Raw genomic sequence first — 23,501 nt, 5'->3', positions numbered from 1 at the left:
CACTGACACTGTGCCAGCTGGCTGTAGCCCCTCTGATTCTAGCTCTGATCTCCTTATTCGGATGTCCCTTTTCCTCAGCCATACCTCCCATGTACCTGAACTATTTTCCCTTCTATTTCAAATTTCAGCTTCTAATGACTTCCCCTCTTTGCTGCCATGGAAATTGTCTCAGTTTCATACAACAGACATCCAGTTTTGCATTCCATTCACCTATCATTAGCTTAAGCTCCCGTTCAGAGTCCACCTGTAATGCCACATCATCTGCATACAGCAAGTTTGCTGATCTAACCCTCTTACCTGTTTGCTAATGTAGTCCATCACCATTATGAACAGCAGTGGGTTCTGAGCTGGTCCCTGATGCACACCACTCCCACTGGGAACCCCTCTGTGATTCTGAACACTGTTAGTGTAGGTTGTCATAGGATCCTTGTAGATAACCTGCACAAGTTCTACCAATGTCTCTTTTGTGATTTCTGGTTGGGTATCAGAGGTATGGTCTTTTGAACTGTTTGAAACTAACCCATTATGTGCTTCATTTAGCTTAGTATGAATCTTTAAGTCAAAAATGAGTTAGGCAAGACATAACATTACACAGCTGCATCACTAAACGTCATCCTTATTTCCTAGGAAGCACACCATCAAATTTATTTAACTTGAAAAAGGTTAGGCAACACCTAAACCCATTTCACTGGATGAAGGAAGTTCTTTGGTGTATATGTACATGAGGATTAGCTAAGAACAAATCGCTAAATCTGACTACTAGTGTAATAGGTAAAACCTTTTCTTTAGTTTTCTGTGGAGTGTCAGATCTGCGTTATGGTTTATGACCCTTATAACCACCATTATGACAACCTACCTCTACATTTTCAGGAAATAAGTAAGGGCCAGGTTGCCAGACTGCTAGAGGATCTCCCAGATAAAAGTGCTATTGGACTGCTTGGCCTTCACAGTAGACTTCCGAAATTCTCCCCAGCCGTTGCCTTCCCAATTTCTTATTTTGTATCTTATAACTGAAATTTTCTTCCATCATTTGGAAAGTAGTTCATATTGTTCCAAACATAAAAAAGTATGTATGTATGTATGTATATTATGTATGTATATGCATGTATGACCATCCATCGAAAAATCAGTACATTGAAAGGTTCATAGGCTCATAGGTGTATACTACGGCCTTTACAAGCCTAGCAGTGCAACCCAAATGTGTCCCACAACTTATATGTTTTTGACATTTATATAGGGGTGATTGTTGGTTACAATATTATTTACTGACTGCCTCTGTCCATAAGAGACATGGGTGCCAGACCAGGGGTTAATTTTTGGTTTCCCATCCAATGGTCAAAGTTGTGCTTAAGTAAGGTTAGGGAGGGACTTTCTTTCACATGGATGGGGAACTTGTTCAAGAGAAAAGGAATTCTCTGAGATACATATCTGTCTCTCCAACATGTCCTATTTATGTTACAAGCAAAATGTATGTCTTTAAATCTGGTAGTTCTAATGCTGTTTGTTTTGTGATGTGCAAAAGGTTCATCAGAGCAGGGTCCAGGGATGCCTTGTATGCCAGGCATAGATTACCTCTGAGTAGTGTGAAGGGGGCCAAGTATAGTGATAGGGCTTTGAGGAGATCTATATGGGACATCCAGCCAAAATGGAGCCTGTCAAACACAACGTATCAATCATCAAGCTATCAGAAAAAAAAAAAACTCCCGTTTTTTCCAGGGGGCTTGCTCCACTGTGCTCCCACATCCTTGCTTATTATATATACCAAGTCCAAGATCGTACTTCAGTGGGGTGGGGCAAATTCGCTGGCTGTCAGTCACTGTCCCACTGTACCAGGATCTCCAACAGAACAACTGCCACCACATTTGATCAACCGATTTTCGATCAGCTGTGCCACAGTTCTCCATATACATGCATATATATATATATATATATATATATATATATATATATATATATATATATATATATATATGCGTGTGTGTGTGCGTGCGCGTGCGTATGTGCATTTATTTACTTCCATTTGATAACTGGGATAGACCCACTGAGCAGAGGCCCTAGGAGAAAAACTCCAACCGTTTCAGTTTGAAAAACACAGAAAGTTACCAAATTTAATTATAAGAAGTTATAACAGCTAAAAGTTAGCAGCATGAACATTATTTGGATATCAAACAAAAGCATATAAAAGAGTAACATTTTAACTCAACATGAGGGATTAACAATTGTTTGGTGTGATTGCAAGCATGTTTTGGGGAAACTAAGTACTTTGTGAGCATTCACAACACATTAAATGAAAGAGAGATAGAAGAGAAAGAGATGCAACCTCTCTCCATTAACTATCAGCATAACACTATCTCTAGTCTTTGCCTGTATTTAGAACTCTAAAGCCTTGTGTTTACAGTAAAAAAGAATAGGTCTGCCTTAAAATGTCAGCTGTATAGATCTTCAGCACACAGAACATTGAAGAGAAAACATCAATGGTTTGGAACATTGAAATGTGGAAGTAGCTGTTTGTCCCAATATTTCAGTACGTTGGGAAGTAGGGTTTTGCCCTTTCCCAGCTGCTGTGTGACCTCAGAGTTGGTATAGATAATTGTCAGGATGGAGGGTGCAGGGGGCATTCCCCTGCAAAAAATATGTTTTATACATTTTTATGTTTTCCGACGTTCTGTAGTTTTGATGTTTCAGTTTGATGTTTTACATGTCAACTATTTATTTGTACAGTCAACAATTTGATATCGAGCCCAAACATTTTACAACAATGAAGGAGTCACTGAGATATTAGCAGCATGAGTTTTGTGAGGAATATAGCACAAGTGTCTGCATGGCAGAAATGTGAGATCTACAATTGCAAATTCCAGAACTCTAAACTGAAACAGTGATTAACATGTAACACCATGAATATCAAAATTTGATTGAATTCTATTTACAGTGTTTTGCAGTCCCATTCACCAACACACATATCCCAAATGCTGTGCCACAGGTTTGCCTCTTGGATCTTCTTTTTGCTTTTTTGTTATAATAATGCTCCATCGGGACCTACTAGACATTTTGTTCAATAATTCATTTTGTAGCTGACCAGTAATTCTTGATCTAATTCTAAAGTTATTAGGCTGCAGGTCACCACAGTCTTGTATGGACTGACCATTGACATTTCTTTTCAAAACCTTTCTTCTGTTTTAATAAGACAAAGTACATACTGATGGGTACTACATTTAGAATTGCTTGAGTCCCCAACCCTACCACGTAAGATGTCATTCCACAGATGAGATCCTACCTGTCCAATTCTGCAAATATTATTTTTCTTCTTCTTCACCTTGGTTCCTTTGCTCCTCCTTCACTGTGAGCTTTATTCACCCCGGACTGATAAAGCAACCTTGGCATGTCAAGAATGTACGCATGTTACAGTGTAGTGAATCTAGAGTTTCCCTGTTCAAATGAAGTAGTTAAAGTTTGTTGAAATACACGTGCCATTAAGTAGTCCACTCCTTTCTTTCTAATAAAATATGGACTCTTCAAAACTGTTTGGTCAAGTTTATATTTCTTCTCAATGCATAGAGCACCACAATACCAGATTACACCATGTAAATGGCTCCTTGCATTTCAGTTTGAATTCCTTCTCTGTCTTGATGTTTGTCTCATACCTCTGTCACTGGCTTCTCCTCGCTTTTCAGCCACACTGAACTCATGTAAATACACTCACAACTGTCTCTGCATTTTTTATTATATTCTAGCAGTCTGCAAAACATTACCTTTTCTGAGTCATGCATATTGACTGGAATAGACTGCCTTCAAAATGTACTCAGCTTACCTGAATCTCGTGTCTGTCTGCCTCATTGCTTCTCTACTTCCCTGACAACTTACTGTTGAGTCGGTCTGTCTAATTTATATTTACCTTAAGGAGTTTCTTCCTCACCCCTGTCTGAGTGGCAGGTATTCTAAATGATTTAGGCAGCCATTCATTTCATTCAGACATTTGTTTATATTTGTGTTAGGTGTGTTTACATTCTTCTCTTGTGTACATTGTTGTATTGCATTTATATATTTGCCTTATGGTCAGAGTTAATGGCTGAAAATGTACTTGAGAATTATCTTGTCTGTTAGTTAAACTAATGAATAAATAAAAAAGTATACACTAGCTGGCTCTTAAGGTTGTTGATTTTATTTATTGACATAATCCTTAATTATGAATTCCAGTACAGTAGTAATTTTAATACAGAACATTGTTGCAGATTTAGTTAGGCCAGGAAATATTAACATTACTTTGTACGTCTTTATTTAATCATTTATACCAGGTGGAAATACACATTTGTATCTTAAACTGTTAAAAACCTTGCATTTAGAAAGTTTATGGGCTTGCTTCTTCCTGTACTCCCATATAGGTTTCAAAATGTTTTCATAAATATGATTCGTAAGACTTCTGAAGTAGCCCTGAATATAAAATTATTTAATTCAACATTTGAGTTTTCTTTTGTTTTCATTTTTTTTTTTTCCAGTAACCCTCATATCATGCGAGTGTATAGACATATTTGTATCTGAAAAATACTTGGGTGAACATGCATGTTACAAAACTGAATGGTCTTTTTTGGGGGTGAAATAGTATGTTTTGTTGAGAAATGCTTGACTCTTTCCGAAATGGCTATGAATCAGCACATTAGCAAGATTGTTTTCACCTTACAGGAAATGATCAGACGAGATATTAAACACTGAGATAGTTAACAAAACTGATCAGTTTTAAAAAAGTATCGCTTGCTGTTCTGTATGTCAGAGCATTGTTAACCAGAAACACAAGAAACTGTTTTATCTTTTGTCCTTCATTTAAATTACATTATTGCTGTTCTGTTACTGTGAAAAGAGGTTAGTTACTGGCTAGAAGTTTTTTGCTGTTGCATTTAAATTTTAACACAGCTACTTGTCAGCATAGTTTTTAGCAGTGTAGATGTTACAAATTTTATGTGTATAAAGGAGAGCACATGCAAAATATATGATTCTGATCAGAATTAGATGTTATTCATCAATCAGATTAAAGAAAGAAAGACGTGCCTGTGCACTGCTGGTATGGGGTGGTGTTCGGGTTTGACCAGTACTTACAGACAGGCAGCTAGTGCTATGGTGTAGAGGTTAAAGCCGTAACTACAGTCCAGGTGACTCGAGTTCGATTAGCATCTCGGGTGTATGAGGCGCTGGCAGGGAGGGATGGACATGTCCATCCCAGGAGGGAGAATGTTTCTTGATGATGCTTCCTAAGGGGAGACTTGGTTCAGTGAAGGGACAAACCCTCGGAAGAGGTTGGCAAATGTGGGGGAGGGGTGGGTTGGTCATAAAAGATCCCCCCCAAATTGAAGATAAGCAACTCTACCTCCCAGGGTGACAGTAGGCTCCTCACTGGTGCTGACAGTAAATTTGGCATTAGTCTGTGGGAGACTGGAGTGCTGGTTGACTGAGTGAAGGACAGGGGGCACTGGAACAGCTGTCAAGCATGACATGAAGGGGACAAAATATTTAAAAAAAAATAGTATTTTTCAGACAGTCCAGGAGGTTAATGGCTGGGGTGTGGCAAGAGTTTTGTGAGGCCATGTAAAAGAACTGTTGGATGACCTCAAAGAAGTTCTGTTAAACCCATTAGGCACTTCAGGCTATTCTCAGCAAGTGAGGAAAAACACTAATCTTAAGTAAGGACATTATCAGGATCTGGAAGGAACACTGAAAAACTTCTTGATCTGCTAGATATTCCTTCCTTTGGGTAGGAAGTTCTAGAAGCAACTGTTGAGGCTGGCTTCATTTCTGTAATTGAATTCACTGTGCTGATTAACACCTCTAGTCAGAAGACAGTGAGAGTGGATAAGATGCTGCCAGAAATGCTGAAGGCATTAGACATTGTTGCAGTGTCATAGTTATCATGCCATTTCAATAATGAGTGGAAGGTGGAGGAAGTACATTTGGACTGACAAACTGGGGTAGTACTTACCATTTTCTATAAAGGGGACCAAGGTACATTGCATAATTTGAAAAAAAAAAACAGGGTTATACAATTTGAATCTCATAAAAAAAAACTTGCAATTGGACCACATATATGGCAAATTGTTGTCAACATCCAAGTACTCATTGAAATTCCAGTCCACTTCTGTTACTGCCTTGGAAAGTGACTTGATCAGCCCTTTCAGTTCCAATACCACAAGAAAAGGACCAAAGCTAAAGCTAACAGCTTATTTTTCTGGGGAAAAATCTTATTTCCTTTCACCCAAAGGAAGAAATAATTTGGAGAAGGTGATCTTTTCTCTCAGTTAGAATATGGGCTGCAAATCATATCTGCTATTTTGAAAAAGAAAATGGCTACCCTACAAGTTGTATCTAATTAGACTGCATTCCAAAGACATGTGCCTGGAGCATTTCTCCCCGGGCCTCCACTGAAAATAATCTCTGTCCCAGTCGGACTTTCCCGGCAAACAAATGTTAAATAAATAATGAAATAAGTAAATAAATGTTTATTATCCCCCTCCCTGATAGAGAGCATCACTGCTGTACCCTCACAAAAGCCAAATAGTTACCAGTAAAACAAAGAACTTGACTTTATCTGGCCTCACTTGTACTTAAACTTCTTATACTAGAAATCTTTCCTTGAAGTCATCTTCGGAAAATGTATTGTAGCTATTATATTAGGTCAGACCTTTGTAAACCTGTCACAGTAAACTTCACTGCACAGATCGTTCCTTCTCCGTCCTGTCCCCTTAACTCTAGGAATCTCGTCCTCTCACTCGAAAAGAGCTTCATTCTTACCCAACATTAAGTTCAGCCTGAAAATTACATCTCCAACAAGCAGTCGAATGTTCCTGTTTCTATAATACTTAAGTTACATGAGGACAGTGTCTCCTTCACTGCTCTACCCCTTTCTTTTAACATAATTTACATTCTCATATTCTCATATTTTCCTCTGCTGCACTGTATATACTAACAAATACTTCCCCTAAGTGTCATTCTGTAAGTTGCTTTCACCTCCTGCATCTCTTGTCAACATGAATCATGGTAAAGATCTGGTTGTATGTCGTGTCTAATTTACAAGCATGCATAATTACATTTCTCAAAACATAAACAATTGTATTATAAATTATGTTTGCTTCTTTGGTATTATCGATTTGTTATTGTACTTTACTATCATATCGTTTAACATTGTGTATTTTTGTAAGTTATTTTTACTGGTTCAGTTTGATACCACTGGGCAAGCCTGAATGTGGTCTGCTTTGACCAGTTCACCACCCTAGTAAACAAATTTAAATATATATATATATATATATATATATATATATATATATATATATATATATACACATAAATAAATCATCTTTACTCTGATGCAGGAGTTTAAGCCAATGTGCTGCTACATCTAAAGCCTTTAGCTGATTAGTGTTTGGTTTTCACAGCCCCTGTTTGACTACTGTATGACTGAGCGGCTCACTTAACCAGATACAGTCTCATAGAGTAATACTAAGCTATTGATCCAGGTACCCATTGACATGACTGATTTATACATAGTTTCAAACCCTTTTACTGAGAGTTTGAGGGACAGACCCACGGTGTATTTTATGATTGCCCAGCTATTTGTATACATTACAAAGCAGTCTATTGCATAAGAGAAGGATTCTTTAGGTTTAATATCTTTCTTGTCAGCAGGTCCTGTTTATCTATCAGTAGAAGTTAAGATCTCGAGTGGGTGTTTAAGGTGTTAATTAATTTTGTGAATGTGCAGGAGGTCGCACAGAACTGAAATCCTTTGGGGCTCTGTAGGCTAGACGGTGATCACCTCTCAAGAGTCTGTTGGAAGTAGAAAAGAGAGAGAGAGAGAGTGAGAGAGAGGGGGGGGGGGCTTTTGAAGCAGTCTGAGTTGCTCAACAAAGATATGCTGTTATTATGTTAGTGAGAAAATCCAGACAAGTACATAACAAAGGGGCCATTATACTCTGTTATAGGTCTGATGAGGGAGGAACAGAGAGGGATTATAACTTTCTTAGAGCTCCAAGAAATAGCCCTAATGATTAGTCTGGCTAAGCAAAAGGATTTCCTACTGATACGGGATACACAGTTATTAAAGGATAGTTCATTGCCCATGAAAGTAAGTGCCCAGGTTCATAGTGAATTACATTTCAAAGGGGTGTCACCTATGCAGTAGGAGCATGAGTGTCTGGTTTTGCCAAAAGACACAATGGCACATTTCTTGGCATTTTTTAGGCCATGGTTCAAACACCATTTACTGGTTTGTGGTAGCCCTTCATGAAAAATCTGGAAGTCGAATGGGGAGCTAATGACAGCTCCAAGTGTCAATTTTCTGCAAATTTGGTCAGTCACAAGGCCTTGATGTCAGCCTTAATATCAGAGAAGTGAATACCAAAGACAGGTGGCCTTAGAACTGATCCTTGGCTGCCACCACTGGTAAAAAGTTTGTTTTATTAAAGTATTTTTAACCGTTACAAATTTAAAAAAAAGTTGTTGATGGACCACATTAGCAAACAGGTTGGAGGGGACAGATCAACAAAGTTACTGTATGCAGACGATGTGGCATTACAGGCAGACTCTGAGCAAGAACTTCAGCAAAGGATAGGGGAATGGAATGCAAAACCTGAAGGCACATGGGATGAAACTAAGCACATATAAGACATTGGTAATGGCAGCAAATTGGGGAAATCAGAGTAAGCTGATAATTGAGATAGAATGGAAGATAGTGGAACAGGTAAATAGCGTCAGGTGTCTGGGAGGGGTGGTTGAGGAGAAGGGAACTCTGAATGAAGAGAATCAGAGGGGCTGCAGCCTTGGCATAGAATATCAGGTGTAGTCTATGACAGAAGAATGCCAAAGAAGTTGAAAAGTAAAGTGTACAAGACAGTGGTGTGACCAGTACTACTGTATGGTACAGAACCTTGGGCAGTAAAGACAGAACAGATGAAGAAGCTAGAGGTGATGGAAATGAAGTGCCTGAGAAGGGTGGTAGGATGCCCATTGTAGGACAGATGTAGAAATGAGGACATAAGAGCAGAAGCCAAAGTAGCTCCAATTGAGAAACGATCAAAGAGAACAGATTACAGTGGTTTAGACATGGGCAGAAAAGCAGGAGACAGTCTGGTGAAGAAGATTTGGGACAAACAGGAAGAAGGTAAGAGTAAACGAGGATGTCCAGCAAGCAGGTGGATGGATTGTGTGAAAGATCTGCGATAGTCAGGCATGAGTGTTGAATAAGGCAAAAGTGTTGCACTGAATCAAGAATGACGGTAACAGTTAACACAATACCCTGACCCCATGTAGAAAATGGCAAAAAGGGGGCTGATGATGATGATGATTTCAACCATTAAAAAGTTTGTTTTATTAACGTATTTTCAACCATTCAATTGCGGTTGTTAGTTTTGGTATTGGTTGTTTTTTTTTTTATTTTGTTTTTTAGTTTGCATTGACTTTTATGGACAGTGTTCATTACCACTGGCAACAATTCTTTTTGAAGAGAGCGTGCCTCAAAACTAATTGACGGGGTTATTTCCATTAGTCTGTTTGCTGTCCACTGGGTAATATAGATAATATAATATGTGTTTAGTTTGATTAGCTTATCAATAATGCCAGAATATGGGATGGTATCAGAGACCTTGGCCAGGTCCAAGTAAGCAGCATCAGTGACTTGCTCAAAGAAGCTCACCAAATTTAGGAGGCAGGATCTGCCTTTAACAGAACCAAACTGGCTTGGGTACAGGTCTTGTAAACTGCCTGTGTCCTTGTTGATAAGCTCCATAATGATACATTCCATTCTTTTCAAGATAAGGATGGTGAGGCTTATAGGTCTATAGTATACTGGATAAGTAGTGAATCCCCTTATGGAGTGGAATAAGTACAGCAGTTCTCCATTCCTCTGCCTTGAATCCAGTGAATGAGTCTGAATAGGCTTAGTAGCAAGTCTGCCAGACAGTGTTTGGTGATGGTAAGACGGCAGCCTGGCACATTCTCAGGACTCATGACACTATGCATTTGGCCTTGGAGAGAGCATTCAGAACTTACTTGGAGAGATCAGAGGGATCGGTGTGTGTGTGTGTGTGTGTGTGTGTGTGTGTGTGTGTGTGTCTATGTGTGTGTGTGTGTGTGTGTGTGTTTTTGTGTGCTGATAAGTTGTGGAAAGTGAGGGGGAGATAGTGGAGTAAAACTTGGGCTGAATTTTTCCTCTTATATTTATGTGCTTAGGGGATGAGTAAGTGTTGCTGCTGCGTATTTGCTTTAAACATTAATGGAAATTACGACTAAGGTTTCTGGTACAGCTGAAGATGGCTTTGTGATTTTCCTAACTAGAGGTGGCAATTCTCAGTTCCCACTTACTTTTGGAGGATTTGATTTTGTTTCAGAGTTCATATCTACATGATTGGGTATTAAGTTTGCTTTTATGGGCTGTAAGTCTCTTGCTCTTAATGTACTTTATTTATACCAAGGTTCCACCAAAGGGATTTATTCATGAATCTGGCATTACATTTATGTCTAATAGGGGCAGATACAATGATGTGTGCTTTGAAATGAGCATAGAAATTGTTTGGAAATGTGGCTGCATGTGAGATGGGGCCATTGAGATGAAGAGGGATTTAAATGTCATCATGTCATCAGTTAGCGGGATTAGCTTTGTCTTAGAATAGTCTCTAAAGACAAAAATACTTTGTGGTAAGGCTGGTTTTACCCTCATAGTGAGTGTTGCCAAATGTTGGTGACATTTGTCCAGTGGCTTGCTAACTGCAGCTATTTAGTATAGGATGGCTATATTGGTGAGAAGTAGGAGCAGTAGTTTTGAACTCCTAGTTGGGACTTGGACCGATTAGTACAGGGAGCTGGCATTAATGAAGTCTTGGAAACGTGTGTATTTAAGATGGTGTAGGTTTCCCAGTCAATGGAGGGATAGTTGACATTACGCTTGGTAGGTGGGGATGTCAGTTTGTTAAGATATACCTCATGACCGTCAGGTGACATGGAGGGGTAAGGCAGTTGGCTGTGATATGGTACAGAGTTCTATTTACTGTGATAAGGATATGGAAGTGTTCAAGGTCATTGTCCTGGCTTACAGGTCTGGAGGTGAGATGGCTTCTTAGGAATACAGACATGCTCTCTCCAGTAACACTGTCATTTTCTGAGGTGGGTCTGAAGGAGTGGTAGACATTGAAACCCTGCACTGTTGGACTGCTATCTCTGTTTTGAAATCATGTTTCTGTAACTACACATACATCTGTATTTCAAGAGTTAGGAATTCCTATAAGGTGTGTAGCATATTGTCTGTTCTTCTAGCTTTGAACAGTACTGCCTTTATATAATTCTGATTTTGATTGGATATGTAGATAATTTGGGTAGACTGACTTTCACTAAAAAGGCACTATGGGGGAAGAAAAAGTGTTGGTCGATATGCAGAAACCACAAAGAGAGAAGTGCAGGATATCCCTAGCAAAGGAGCTAGCATTGTTAGTAATCTTCTCCCTGGCTGATTTGTATTGGATCCTCTTAGAATGACACCAGTAACTAAGCCAATAAGTAAAGTCAATTACCTTTTCTTTGTATTGTGGCATCATTTTTGGTGATGGTTGGATACTGCTCAATACTCCTTTCACATCGATTTCAGAAGTATATTTTGAGATGTTCCTCTTCATATGATACAACGAGGTGTGTCTGAAGTTATTCTCTCCCACATAAACATTGGCTGTTACCTATGTGTACTTACGTGAGGGGACTTGAGGGTACCAGTGACATTATGGATCCTGTCACCTGAGAGGCAGCTAACCATCTCTCTGTCCTTCCTTAGCCTGGTAACCGGCACATCTGTGTGTTTGACTGTGAAGTCATCTATCATAAAGACATTACCAGATGTACTGTCTAGGAATTGCTGCCTTAACGGCTTTGGCCTGCTAATTGCGTGACCCCTTTTTGTAGTTGTGTTTTCTGGAAAGTCTTTATATGTTGTCTGTTTGTCTGTGCAGTATAGCAAACTGTTGTCAAGGAGGCCTTTGTGGTTTAGGCAGAGACTTTTTTAAGTGCCTCAATATAAGAAGGCTTATTTGTTTGTCTAGGACATAGTGGACGTGGCTGTGTGAGTTGGGTGTTAGACCAGTCAGTATGCTTGCTACAGTCTACACTCTTTGAAGAGAGGTTGGCCTCCATGGTTAGTAGATATATGCACTTCTCACATATGGAATAATTTATAAGAAGAGTCAAACAGTTGTCACTGAGCGTGAGGCAGATCTGGAACTGCCCCAGTGTTCCTACTGCTATCAGGCTGGCAAGGGATGGTGAGGTAAACTGTGACTTTATGATATTTAGTGCTTTTTGAAATAGGAGAACTAATGAAATTAATTTGTAGGATGGACCTGTATATTAGAGCACCAGGATGAACAATGAGCCAAAGCACCAAAGTTACAATTATAAAAGTTCAGTATCAATAAGTGAAGGCTACAAATGTCAGTAAAAGTCTAGCAACAGCTAACGAGTATGTGAAGCAGTGAGTACCAACTTGGCTCAGTGCCACAACAGCACCTTAGTACAAGTGATTTGGCTCAGTGCGAAAACAAAAGCTTAGTATAAGTGATGAGACAATCGGTAGTCTTCAGCTATGATGAGACAATCGGTAGTCTTCAGCTATGACTGGACTCGGGCTTGGAATGCCTGCAGACAGAAAATAGAGTTCAAAAGACAGTAAAAGCAACTGCAGTAAGTAATGCTTTCTTGAAGACAGCGACTGTAGGTTCTGTCAGATACACCAACCTCAGTTTTACTACAGATTTACAGATCAGAGCAAGGATTAGACTTAGGCTCAGACTGCCTACAGCTACCAAAAGTAGTAAAAGAGAACAAACGATATGCTTACAGCAAGAGGGAACTCAGCTGTGAGTGATACAGCCTCTGAAAATGTTCTTAGCTGCACAAAAACGTGCTTATGCATCTGCAGGTGCCTGCAGGTATGCTCAGCCATCCATAGGAGTGATTGGGCATGCTCAGTTGGATACTGTTGTCCTCCTAGACAGTGCCTAATAAGTAAATGTCAGTTTTTTGCAAACATTTTCAACTGTCATACCTAATTTGTTTATTTATTTATTTATGAAAGTCCGTCTGGGTAGAAGCCCATTTTCAGCAGAGGCCCAGGAAGTAAAGCTCCAGATTGTTACAAAACATTTTAAGAAAAAAATATTTTACAATCTTTAACAATAAAACAAAAACATCTGCAGTTTAAATAATTATAACAAATTTGACATAATAGAAAAACGTTGGTTAAGAATCGATACAAGGTTTATAAGAATCATTTAATATTTAGATAAATTCTAGACAGTTTGTAGAGAAATTAAATGTAAGTTAGTCTAATAGAAAAAGGAACTGCAATGTGAAGTGAGGAAAAGACAGACTTCTGGTATATTTAGAGAGAAAGTCAGGGAAGAGAATCAGATAACAGTAAGGAAGTACGTGAAGAAGGGAGAGTAAGGAGGTATAAGGAATGAAAAGGTACTCGTTCATTTTTAGGGATATCGTTTACCATGATTTTAAGAAGGAACAGAGACAGATTTTAGCTAGGAAGCCTTTTAGAGTGGTTTGGAAAGATGGGTGGGAGGGTATAGACCTGATGGATACAGGAAAGAAGTTCTAGGACTTAGCAACCTTGTATGACTAAAGACAGTGCCAAGCAGATTTGGTAGGTTTGTAGACCTGAGTTTTTGGTCACTGGATCACACTGACTGGGAACATAGTTGTGTAAAATGTTGTTAGTGCTGGCTGGGTAGACAGATGCTGGATAATTTTATAGGTGATAAGAAGTTATGTATATGTTAGTTGAAGTGGCAGTTCTAACCAGTTAAAGCTTTTCAGTGCTGTACAGTGGTGGGTTCTTTAATTTTAGTGAAGCCTGGAGGTTAATAAGGACAGGAGCACCATAAAGAAGAGTGGGGAGGAGATAAGTAGTGGCAAGTGTAGTTTTAGTTGCATCGGTGAGAAGGTTTCTGGCTCTCTAAAGCATCCCTACTTTTTGATGAGTTTTTCCTTCTACAATATTGTATATGCAGGTCAAATGTAAGATTATCATCCGCTATCACCCCTAATAGTTTGATATGAGAAGTGCCTTAAGTGGTTGTATTATCAAGAGAGGGAGAACTTTAAATTTTGTCTTTTCATGAGAGAGGGATTTGGGGAAAAAAGTGGTAGTTTTGTCTTTTTTTGGGTTGAGCAAGAGTTGTGAGTTACAAAACCATGCATCAATGGCTATTAAAGCTTCCTGAGTAAATTTTTGGAGGTGTACCATGTTGGCAGATGTGCAAATGAGAATGGAATCATCTGTGTATTGTATTAGGGTGGCCTGTTGTGTGGTAGTATAGAAGGTGTTGGTGAAAATGTTAAAGAGGAAGAGACCAAGGATAGAGCCTTGTGGTACACCACTGGTGACTGGGAGGTAAGAGAGCGTGGAGTGCCATTTTACTGACTGATACCTTTTGAACTGGTAGCATCTGGACCACAGAAGAGTGGGCTGAGACAAAACTAATGAGGATATATGAAGCAGACTTTGCTGTGACAAACTATGTCGAAGGCTTTAGACAAGTCTAGAAATAAGGAAGAGACTAGTCTGCTGTTATCTCTAGCTTTATTGTCAGTATCTATATAGGTTAGAATAGCAGTACTAATACTGTGGGAAGGATGGAAGCCATGTTGTGTAGGGGATAGGAGTTCTTCCTGCAGGAGATTGGGGATAGGAGTTCTTCCTGCAGGAGATAGTCTAGCAATTGTTTTTGAATACATTTTTCAAGTATTTTAACAAAGCCCAACCCTGACGTGAAATATACAGCACTTCCCGCTGGCAGCTGTGAGCTGTATTTATTCATAATTCCATTGTTTTTTTACCAGATTTCACACGATAGAAACTGGTTGTGAAGTCCTTGTTACACTCACTAAAATGAATCACCCCATTATAGCCAATTGTAGATCCACATCTATGACCCCTTTTGAGCACGCAGAATACCTTCACCTTTTAGAAAAGTTACTAATTGAACGAAATATCTTTCTTATGGTTGACTTCAACAATCCACCCATAACCTGGCAAAATTTGCTACCAATAAAAAGTATGCCCAGAGATTTCTAGACTTTGTAAATGCCAAAGCACTCCACTAAACTGTCCCGCTAAACACCAGCGGTGTTAATTTTCTTGATCTAATCCTCGCAACATTTCTCTCAGTTGCATCAGCCTCCCTGTTACCATCTTCTTAGTCATATCTGACCATATTGCTGTGATCTTTTCTATGAAAGCCTGTTTCATGGTCCCTGATAATTCCAGTGTATGCAGAGAATACTCCAAGACCACTTGTTTACTATTTTCTGATCATACTGACAATCACAAATGTTATAGCTCCTCAACAATTGTTGTAACCGAGGCTGCTGCTTATTGTTCTGAATTTTACTCCCTCTTGGACAGATATGGTAAGGTACCCATACCATCCCTGGGTAATTGTAAGGCAAGTTTAGGACTAAACCCATATAGTAGAACTACCGCATCAACAAATTCTACAATAAAAAGAAAACATTTCTGGCTATCATCAAAAGATGTCCAGTTCATTATTATAAAAGTGATTTGAAGCTGTTAAGTAAGTCTCTCAAGCTTACTATTAGGAAATTTAAGGTCAGCTATAAATTTAGGACTGCAACTAATTCAAAAGGTAACCACAAGGCCTTCTTCATCTGTGTAGAAAGATTAGAAGTAACCTACAACTCTCAAGTTGTACTTCCTTCTCTGTCCCCCCAAGGACGTTGATAATATCCTTGCAGACAGATTCTCTTCCAACTCATTCCACCCACCATCCACTCTGTCCCCTCCATTCCCCCCTCACACACTCCCACTTCTGAGATTATTTTGGAGCAAGTCCTTTTGGCACTTTCCAAAATTAAAAACAGTAATTCCATGGGTCCTGACAACAAACCCCACATGCCTGCTGAGAAGTGTAAAATCCCACTTAGCAAAACTCCTCCATCAACTCTTCAACCTGAGTCTCTCCACTCTTTATGTTCCCAAGGAGTGGAGAATGGCAGTTGTAGTGCTCTTCATAAAAGGTGGTCCCCCTACTGACTGTGGGAATTACAGGCCTGTTAATCTCACTAGTGTTATTAGATGGGCTCTGGAAAGTATTATAGATGAACAAATAAATTATGATATAGGTGACTTTGTATCCCTGAATGCATATCAGTTCGGCTGCGTGAAAGGCAGATTATGCCTGCTTAACCTGGTTAAGTTTTTGAAAGGGTTACTGAAGCCATGGATAAGGGCCATACAGTCCACACTGCTTATCTAGACCTTACTATGGTCTTTGACACTATCTCTGATGTTGGGATTATTGACAAACTCTCCCAACTCAACATTAACCTCTACATATTTCACTGGATTGGTAATTGTCTGTCTGGCAGAACTCATACCACTAAGGTTGGAAGCATTTGCTGTAGACAGAAAAATGCCACTAGTAGTATCCCACAGGGCCCTGTACTGGGTGCCCTTGTCTTTGGTGTGTATTTCTGTAACACAAAAGCCAATATCAATGTACTTCAGTTAACCATATTTGCTGATGATTGCAAACTGGGGGACAGTTGTCAAATCCCATTATGATACTCAAAATTCTCCAGCAAGGGCTGGACCAAACAAATGCTTTAAAGTCTATTAATCTTGGCCTTACTCTTAACACCAAGAAATGTAGCATAGTTTTCTTTGGTAAATTTAGTCTAATTACTGCTTACAATACAGATAATATTCAACTTAAATTTGAGACAGTCATTAGAGACTTGGCTACGACTGTACCACCATGTCTTTGTCCTGGTTAGAGAATTCTTCTGCCTTGCACAGCTTATCTGTTGTAGCATCTCCTCAATATTCAAAGAAAATGTATTCCCATTTTTTCATTCCTTTTCAGACCCATCATTAGATATAATGTACCCTTTTGCATGTACCACTCCAAGCACCTAAACCAGCTTGATAGACTTTAATGTTTCCTCGCCAAAAAGATCTAAGGTCTTAGTACTCTAAGTTACCCTGATCGACTAAAAGCTCCGCTGCTCTACTCAGTGTGATACAGACTCCTGAGAGGCGAGATCTGCTTAGCTTTCATGCTGTGAATGACCCAGCACTCTCTGAACTCCTTCACGTAAATAGAACAATTGGTAAAGCAAACATCTATTCTAGAGATCAGACCTACAGGATCACAATGACAAGGCCAGATGGCGAGAGAGATACCTAATCCAATGTGTAGGCTGCCCTCACCTGTCAAGCAGAGTACTTCATAAGCAACATTTAAAACAAATCTGGATGACAAGATAGGTGATTGCAAGTGCTCCCCAGGAATATGTAGAGAAAGTCTATATAATGGGGAATACTGCTAGTTTCCCATGAGTAGTGGGTGGTGTGCTGCAGTTTCTTGTTGGTCTGTTTTGGCTGTAAGCTTATTAAGAACATATGAATCACTGAACCAGATGTAAAGGGGTTTGATTCTAAGGTCAGGTCTAAATAGGTATTCTCAGCCATCCTTGTATAGTTGGATCCCAGCGGAGTAGAGCAATGATGTCAGAAGACATGCGTCTGGAGTGTTTATCCCCGGGCCTCCTCTGAAAATAGGCTGTGTCCTAGTCTGACTTCCCTGGTCAACAAATGTTAAAATAAAATAAAAATAAAATGTCCACAGACACCCTAAGTTTAGAGAACAAACCAGAGCAGGTAAACAGCACACTGTCCTTGGCAACCAGTAGCAAATTCTTTCCAGAAAAATAAAACCTCCCCGACTCACACCAGGAGATAATGTGCTAAACAAGTTATAAAAGCAGAAATCCACCACAACACAAAGAATACAGAAGATTATTTAAGTCATTACTAGCACACTCTAATTTAAGTGTGAAAATAGAAAGTTGTATGTCCCAGATGTAGTGGAGTTTGATTTTCAGGTCAAGTTGGATTTCGTACCCTCAAGTGTCTTTGTCCAGCAGAGTAGAGTGACAGCATCTGCAGTATCCTTAATTTAAAGAACAACCTGAGCACTCAGGCCAGATAAACAATGTACTACCCTTAACAGCCAGTAGCAATAGCAGTAACATAGCCAGCCTTAGGCATAGACCAACTAGGCGGCCACCTAGGGCGCTGCTCTAGCAGAGACCCTTTTCCAGTATTTATTTGGTGTAGGTAGACCAGGATGGAGACATCAGGTGGTGTGGTGGGGGTGCCATGGAGCTATTTTGCCTAGGAAACCAGTTGACCTAAGGCCGCTTCTGAGCAGTAACCCCTACTCTCACCAGTAGATAACTACCACAGCACAAAGAATAGAGAACAGTATTTAAATCAACACTAGCACACACTAATTTAAGTGTAAAAACAGAAGCTTCCCAGATAAGGGTCTGTTTGGTTCTGAAGTCAAGTCCAGTAAGGTATCCTAATGCATCTTCTTGTAGTCACAACCCACGAGAGTAGAGCAGGATCACCCCTGCAGAGGGAGTATATGTCCAGTGGGCTTAGTCAGTTAACAGATAGGTTATATTTATTACTCTTGATGTGATCAGGGATGCCAGTCGACTTTCAAGTAAATAATTCAGTAAGAGGGCTTATTCAGTACTAAACATTTTGTTAGAAAGAAAGAGAACCCTCAATTGACCATTAATTTATTTAATTAACATTTGTTTACTGGGAAAGTCCAACTTGGAACAAAGCCAGTTTTCAGCAGAGCCCCAGGGAAAAACACTCCAGATGCATGTTTTTGAACGGTGAGAGGAAACCAGAGCACCTGGAAGAAACCCACACAGAAGCAGGAAGGACATGCAGACTCTGCACAGAAAGCATGCCAACCAAGAATCAAACTAGAGAACCTCTTGCTGTGAGATGACAACACTACCGCTGCACCACTGTGTCATCCATTAAGTTCTTTAGGGGATCACAACACTGTTTGTCCTAATCAACTTCAGATAATGTCACTCTGTGCAAGATGTGGTCAAGTGTTTCTCATTACCTTTAGATATCTGTTAATCTGAATAATATCATATCATCTCACCCCAAGGAATACATTATTGCTGTTGTCATAATGGAGTGTTTTTACCTACTTTCTGTTTTGTACTTTAATTGTAATCATTTTTTAGGTAGTAACATAAATGCTCCCTTTTGCAAGTGCCTGCAGACACAGCTGGCATGAGGAGACTTATTTGATAAAGTTCCTGCCTCACAACTCCAAAGTCTAAGGGTTAATTTTAAAATCTCTTCCTTTGTGCTAAAAAGAAGTCAGTCAGAGAGACAAGCAGACAAACATATGTAAAATTAGGTAGAAAAGCTGTGATTGTATGAAGGGTTGTGACTCCTCCATTAAAATACACATACAAATTTCAGATGTAAGTGCTTTGATATAACACAAAAATACTCATATGTCATACCTCATGTCGGCAGTTACTCAAGTAAGCATGTTTCCCAAATTTTTATTTTTTTTTTGGTGTTGAGTGCATGTGACTTGCTTAAATGTGTCACTGCTTTGCCCTAAATAATCCTGTAGCAGGTTTAGTTCACAATTCATCGGTTCTGCCTGTAAATACTGAGCAGCCAGGATTATCTAACAGGTATGGCAATATTTTGGATGCTGTAGTTAGACATCAGAAACAAGCCATCTGTAATGACATAAACATGCTAAGCATAAGAGCCCTTTCAAAGTTCTAGTAAGTGCAAAACATAATTCGGAATAGGAAAAAGGATTGAGTCCCATTTTATCAGCTGAGTGCTTTTCGCTCTGGATTTAATTTTGTTATTTTATAACAGGATCTAAAGTTCTTACACCATCCTGTGAAAGCCTGATGATTACTCAAACAAAAATATCTGCAATATGGTTCTTTGAAGTTTCGTTTTGCAACAGTGTTTTCAACATATCATTTTAACAATAATGAATTTCCATCCTTCTTACAAGCCTTGCTCACAGTCAAGAAAGGCAAAAAGTAGTCATATTTTGCCTGTGATGAACTTGAACCCAGGACCTACTACACGTATGACCGTAACTCTACCCATGTAGCTAATTGCATGGTATGAATAGTTGAATAAGTGATATGTTGTCAATTGTCTTTATTTAATCAAAACTTGTGGACCTTGTATTCCTCCATCAGTTTATTTGCAGATTTAATTTATTTTTACTTTCTTAGTAACCTCTTCCTTATGCACAGAACATTTTGATTCCTTTTAGGTGCCATTCTTAAAATATTGAGGAACCTGGGTCTATCAGTTTTCAAATACATATAGGAAGTACGGACACTAACAGGGGTCACATAACAACATGCAGAAGCCCTTAAGGCAGCAAGAGCAAATTAGATTATCTGACAACATCATGGTTATAGGTGAATCCATAATAAGACACACAGGTACTCCCACTCACCAAGGTGAGCAAAACCAGGGTAATGGTTAGATGACTGTCTGGTGCTGGGTTGTATAATGTCATTAAAGTCCTCAAGTCCCTTTACCACAGTACACATATGACTGGATCACTGTGCATGTGGGAGAGAATGACTTCAGATACACCTTCAGATACGGCTCATATGAAGATGGACATGGTGGAGCTGTGAAAATATGCATCTGAAATTGGTGTGAAACTAGTATTCAGCAGTATCCAACCATCACCAAAACTGATGCCACAATACAAACAAAATAAAACTGTCTTTAATTATTGGCTTAACTTGTGGTATAATTCTGGGAGGATCCAATATATACCAGCCTTGGACAAGATGATTGATGACCTCAGCTGCTTTGCTAGGAAGGATCTGCATCTATTTCCTTATGGCTTCTGTATGCTGATAAAGACTATTTCTTTCTTTATAGTGCCTTTTTTAGGTAAGGTCAGTCCCCTCAATTTACCTACATAGACAACCACAATCAAAATGATATGGAGGTAGCATTGCTCAATGCTGGAAGCCTAAACAGAAGATTGCACTCTTTACAGGCATTTCTAACCCTTCAGTATATTGAAATATGCTTGGCCACTGAAACATGTTTTCAGGACAATAAAAGCACACCCACGCTGCAGTCTTTTAATATGTACCACTCATTCAGACACAATGCCAAATTGTAGTTGGTGAGGACGTGTCAGTGTTCCAAAGATACCATTTCACCTCCAGACTCATAATGCAAGACAGTGACCCAGAACTCCTTCACATTCTGCTTATGAAAAACAATATCCAATGCCATATAGTAGCCAATTACCACATCCCTTTTATGACTCTGGTAGACCATGAGTCTAAATATCCCTCACTATAGAATCAAACGCTATCCTCTTCGGTAACTAAAACAATTCCTCCATTAACTAGAAAACCAAAACCCCCACAAACAAGTATTTGCAGAGATTTCTGGATTTCACTATCGCCAACCCTTTGGACCAACTAGTCCATATCCCAACAAGGGAGTCCAGAATTATTAAAACTGCTTTTCAGCTTTCCACAAATATTGCTTCTCTATGCTGAGAGCCCACAGCTGCCAAATTAGTAGTCATAGTCAAATCTGACCATTGTGCAGTAACATTTAGTCTAGATGTGAAACCTGGATTACTTTGAAATTCTTCCATCTTCAGGGACTACTCCAAGGCAAATCTATTCCAGCTAACTGACGTACTGATGAAATTCAAACACTCTCCTCACCTAGATCACCCTGCTTCACCTGCAATGTTCACAAATAAATTCTTGTCCCACCTTCAATTTAGCATTAAGGCATCGGTCCCCATAATACATAAATATTGTGCTAAATATAAGAAAAAAATAATTTGGTGAAACCCCAGTATCAACAAACTATTCAATGAGAGGAAGAAACTAAACTTAATGCCTTATAAACTAGAGAAGAGCACAAAATAATCAACAAAGAACTTAGAAGCAAAGTCAAATTCTCCAAGAGCAAGTATGAATTACACATTGCCACCCAAACTGAAAAAGGATATCCATTAAGCCTTATTGGCTCTGTCAAGAGTATAAGAAAAAATAATTAGCAATGCTCTGAGTTAATACAAAATAAGTTCACATACTCAGCCCCTGAAGACATTGCCAACAGATTAATGAACAAATTAATTTCAAATTTTATCCCTCATCTCCCTCAAATTACTCCCAACATAGTAGCATGTCACTTCCAAACAAGTTCTAAGTGTTCGTTCCATGGCTAAAAACAGTAGTTCCAGGGACCCTGACAATGTGCCAGGTTGTCTTCTTGTCAGCACAAAACACTGCCTAGCTGATGCATTATCACATCTATTGAATCTCGGCCTATCCACTGGATTCATGCCAGAAGCATGGAGAGCTGCTGTAGTCATCCCACTCCACAAATGGGGACCCACAACTGACCTGGGCAGCAGTAGACCTGTCAGTCTTACCAGCCTTATCTGTAAGGCAATGAAATGCATCATTATAGGCCTCATGAACAAGGGCATAGGCACCCGGGACTCAAACCAATTTGGATTTGTTAAAGGCAGGTCCTGCCTCTTAAACCTAGTATATATTTTTGAACACATCATTAAGGCATTAGACTCATGTAAATCAGTTAATATGGCATACCTAGACTTGGTTAAAGACTTTGATGCTATTCCATAGTTGGGTATCATTGATAAGCCAGTCCAGTAAAAGTAAACCCCTATGTTACCCACTGGATAGTAAACTGACTCACTGACAGAACCTAATATGTTATTGTTGCAGACATGTTAACTAAAAGAGTAGATAGAAGCAATGTCCCTCAGAGGATTGATCCCAGGACACTCTTGGTATCTGTTTCTCTGATTTTAAAGCAGACACCAAAGGCCTGTGGCTGACGAAGGTTGCAGATGACTGCAAACTCAGAGCTGTCATACGTAGCCTAAATGACCTATGTGTTCTCTAGGTGGGTCTAACTAAATGCCAGAAAATGTAGTACTGTGTCCTTTGGCAAACCTGAGCATTCCTATCACATAAGCGACACTCTCCTAAAAATCGTCTCAGTCATGAGGGACCTAGAAACCTTCATTGACAATAAACTATCCTTTGACCACCATGTAACCACTGTTAGGAAATCCTATTATATAGCCAGTCTAATCACCAGGAGCACATCTTCTAGATTGAAGGAAGTCATTGTCCCCTCTACTTCTCCCTTATCACACCACTAATAGAATACAATGTACCCTTTGGTACGTACATGGCAAGGTATATCACCTAACTTGAAAGACCATAGTGTTTCCTTACCAAAAAAAGTGGAAAGCATGTCCTTCTTGAGTAACCCTAACTGCCTTAATGTGTTGTCACTCTTTTCTGTGTCTTAACAACTACTGACATGTGATCTTTGGCTTGCCTACAAAACCTTGAAAGATCTAGTCCTGTGTAACTTCGTATGCATCTGCAAAACTAGTACCAGCCTAAACACCTACTCAAGAGACCTAAACTGCCACATAAGCATAAATAGGACCTGCTGATGGGACAGATACATTTCACAGAGAACATTTCTTTTATGGAATAGATTCCCAGTGTAGATAAAACAGAGTAGGCTTGACGACTCA

At 39.3% G+C, this 23,501-nt stretch overlaps 1 protein-coding gene across 1 annotated transcript in view; it reads left to right on the top strand.

Annotated features, from left to right (window-relative positions):
• The window catches only part of SLC16A10 (solute carrier family 16 member 10), a 758,083-nt gene that overhangs the window by 39,892 nt on the left and 694,690 nt on the right, over positions 1-23,501 (top strand). The gene's annotated exons all lie outside the window — the stretch shown is intronic.

Source organism: Protopterus annectens, chromosome 2.part1, assembly GCF_019279795.1.
Source record: "Protopterus annectens isolate FY-2018-M chromosome 2.part1, PAN1.0, whole genome shotgun sequence".
Taxonomy (NCBI): Eukaryota; Metazoa; Chordata; order Ceratodontiformes; family Protopteridae; genus Protopterus; species Protopterus annectens.
The sequence above is the reverse complement of the archived record's forward strand: the minus strand, read 5'-3'. Positions and strand labels throughout refer to the sequence as shown.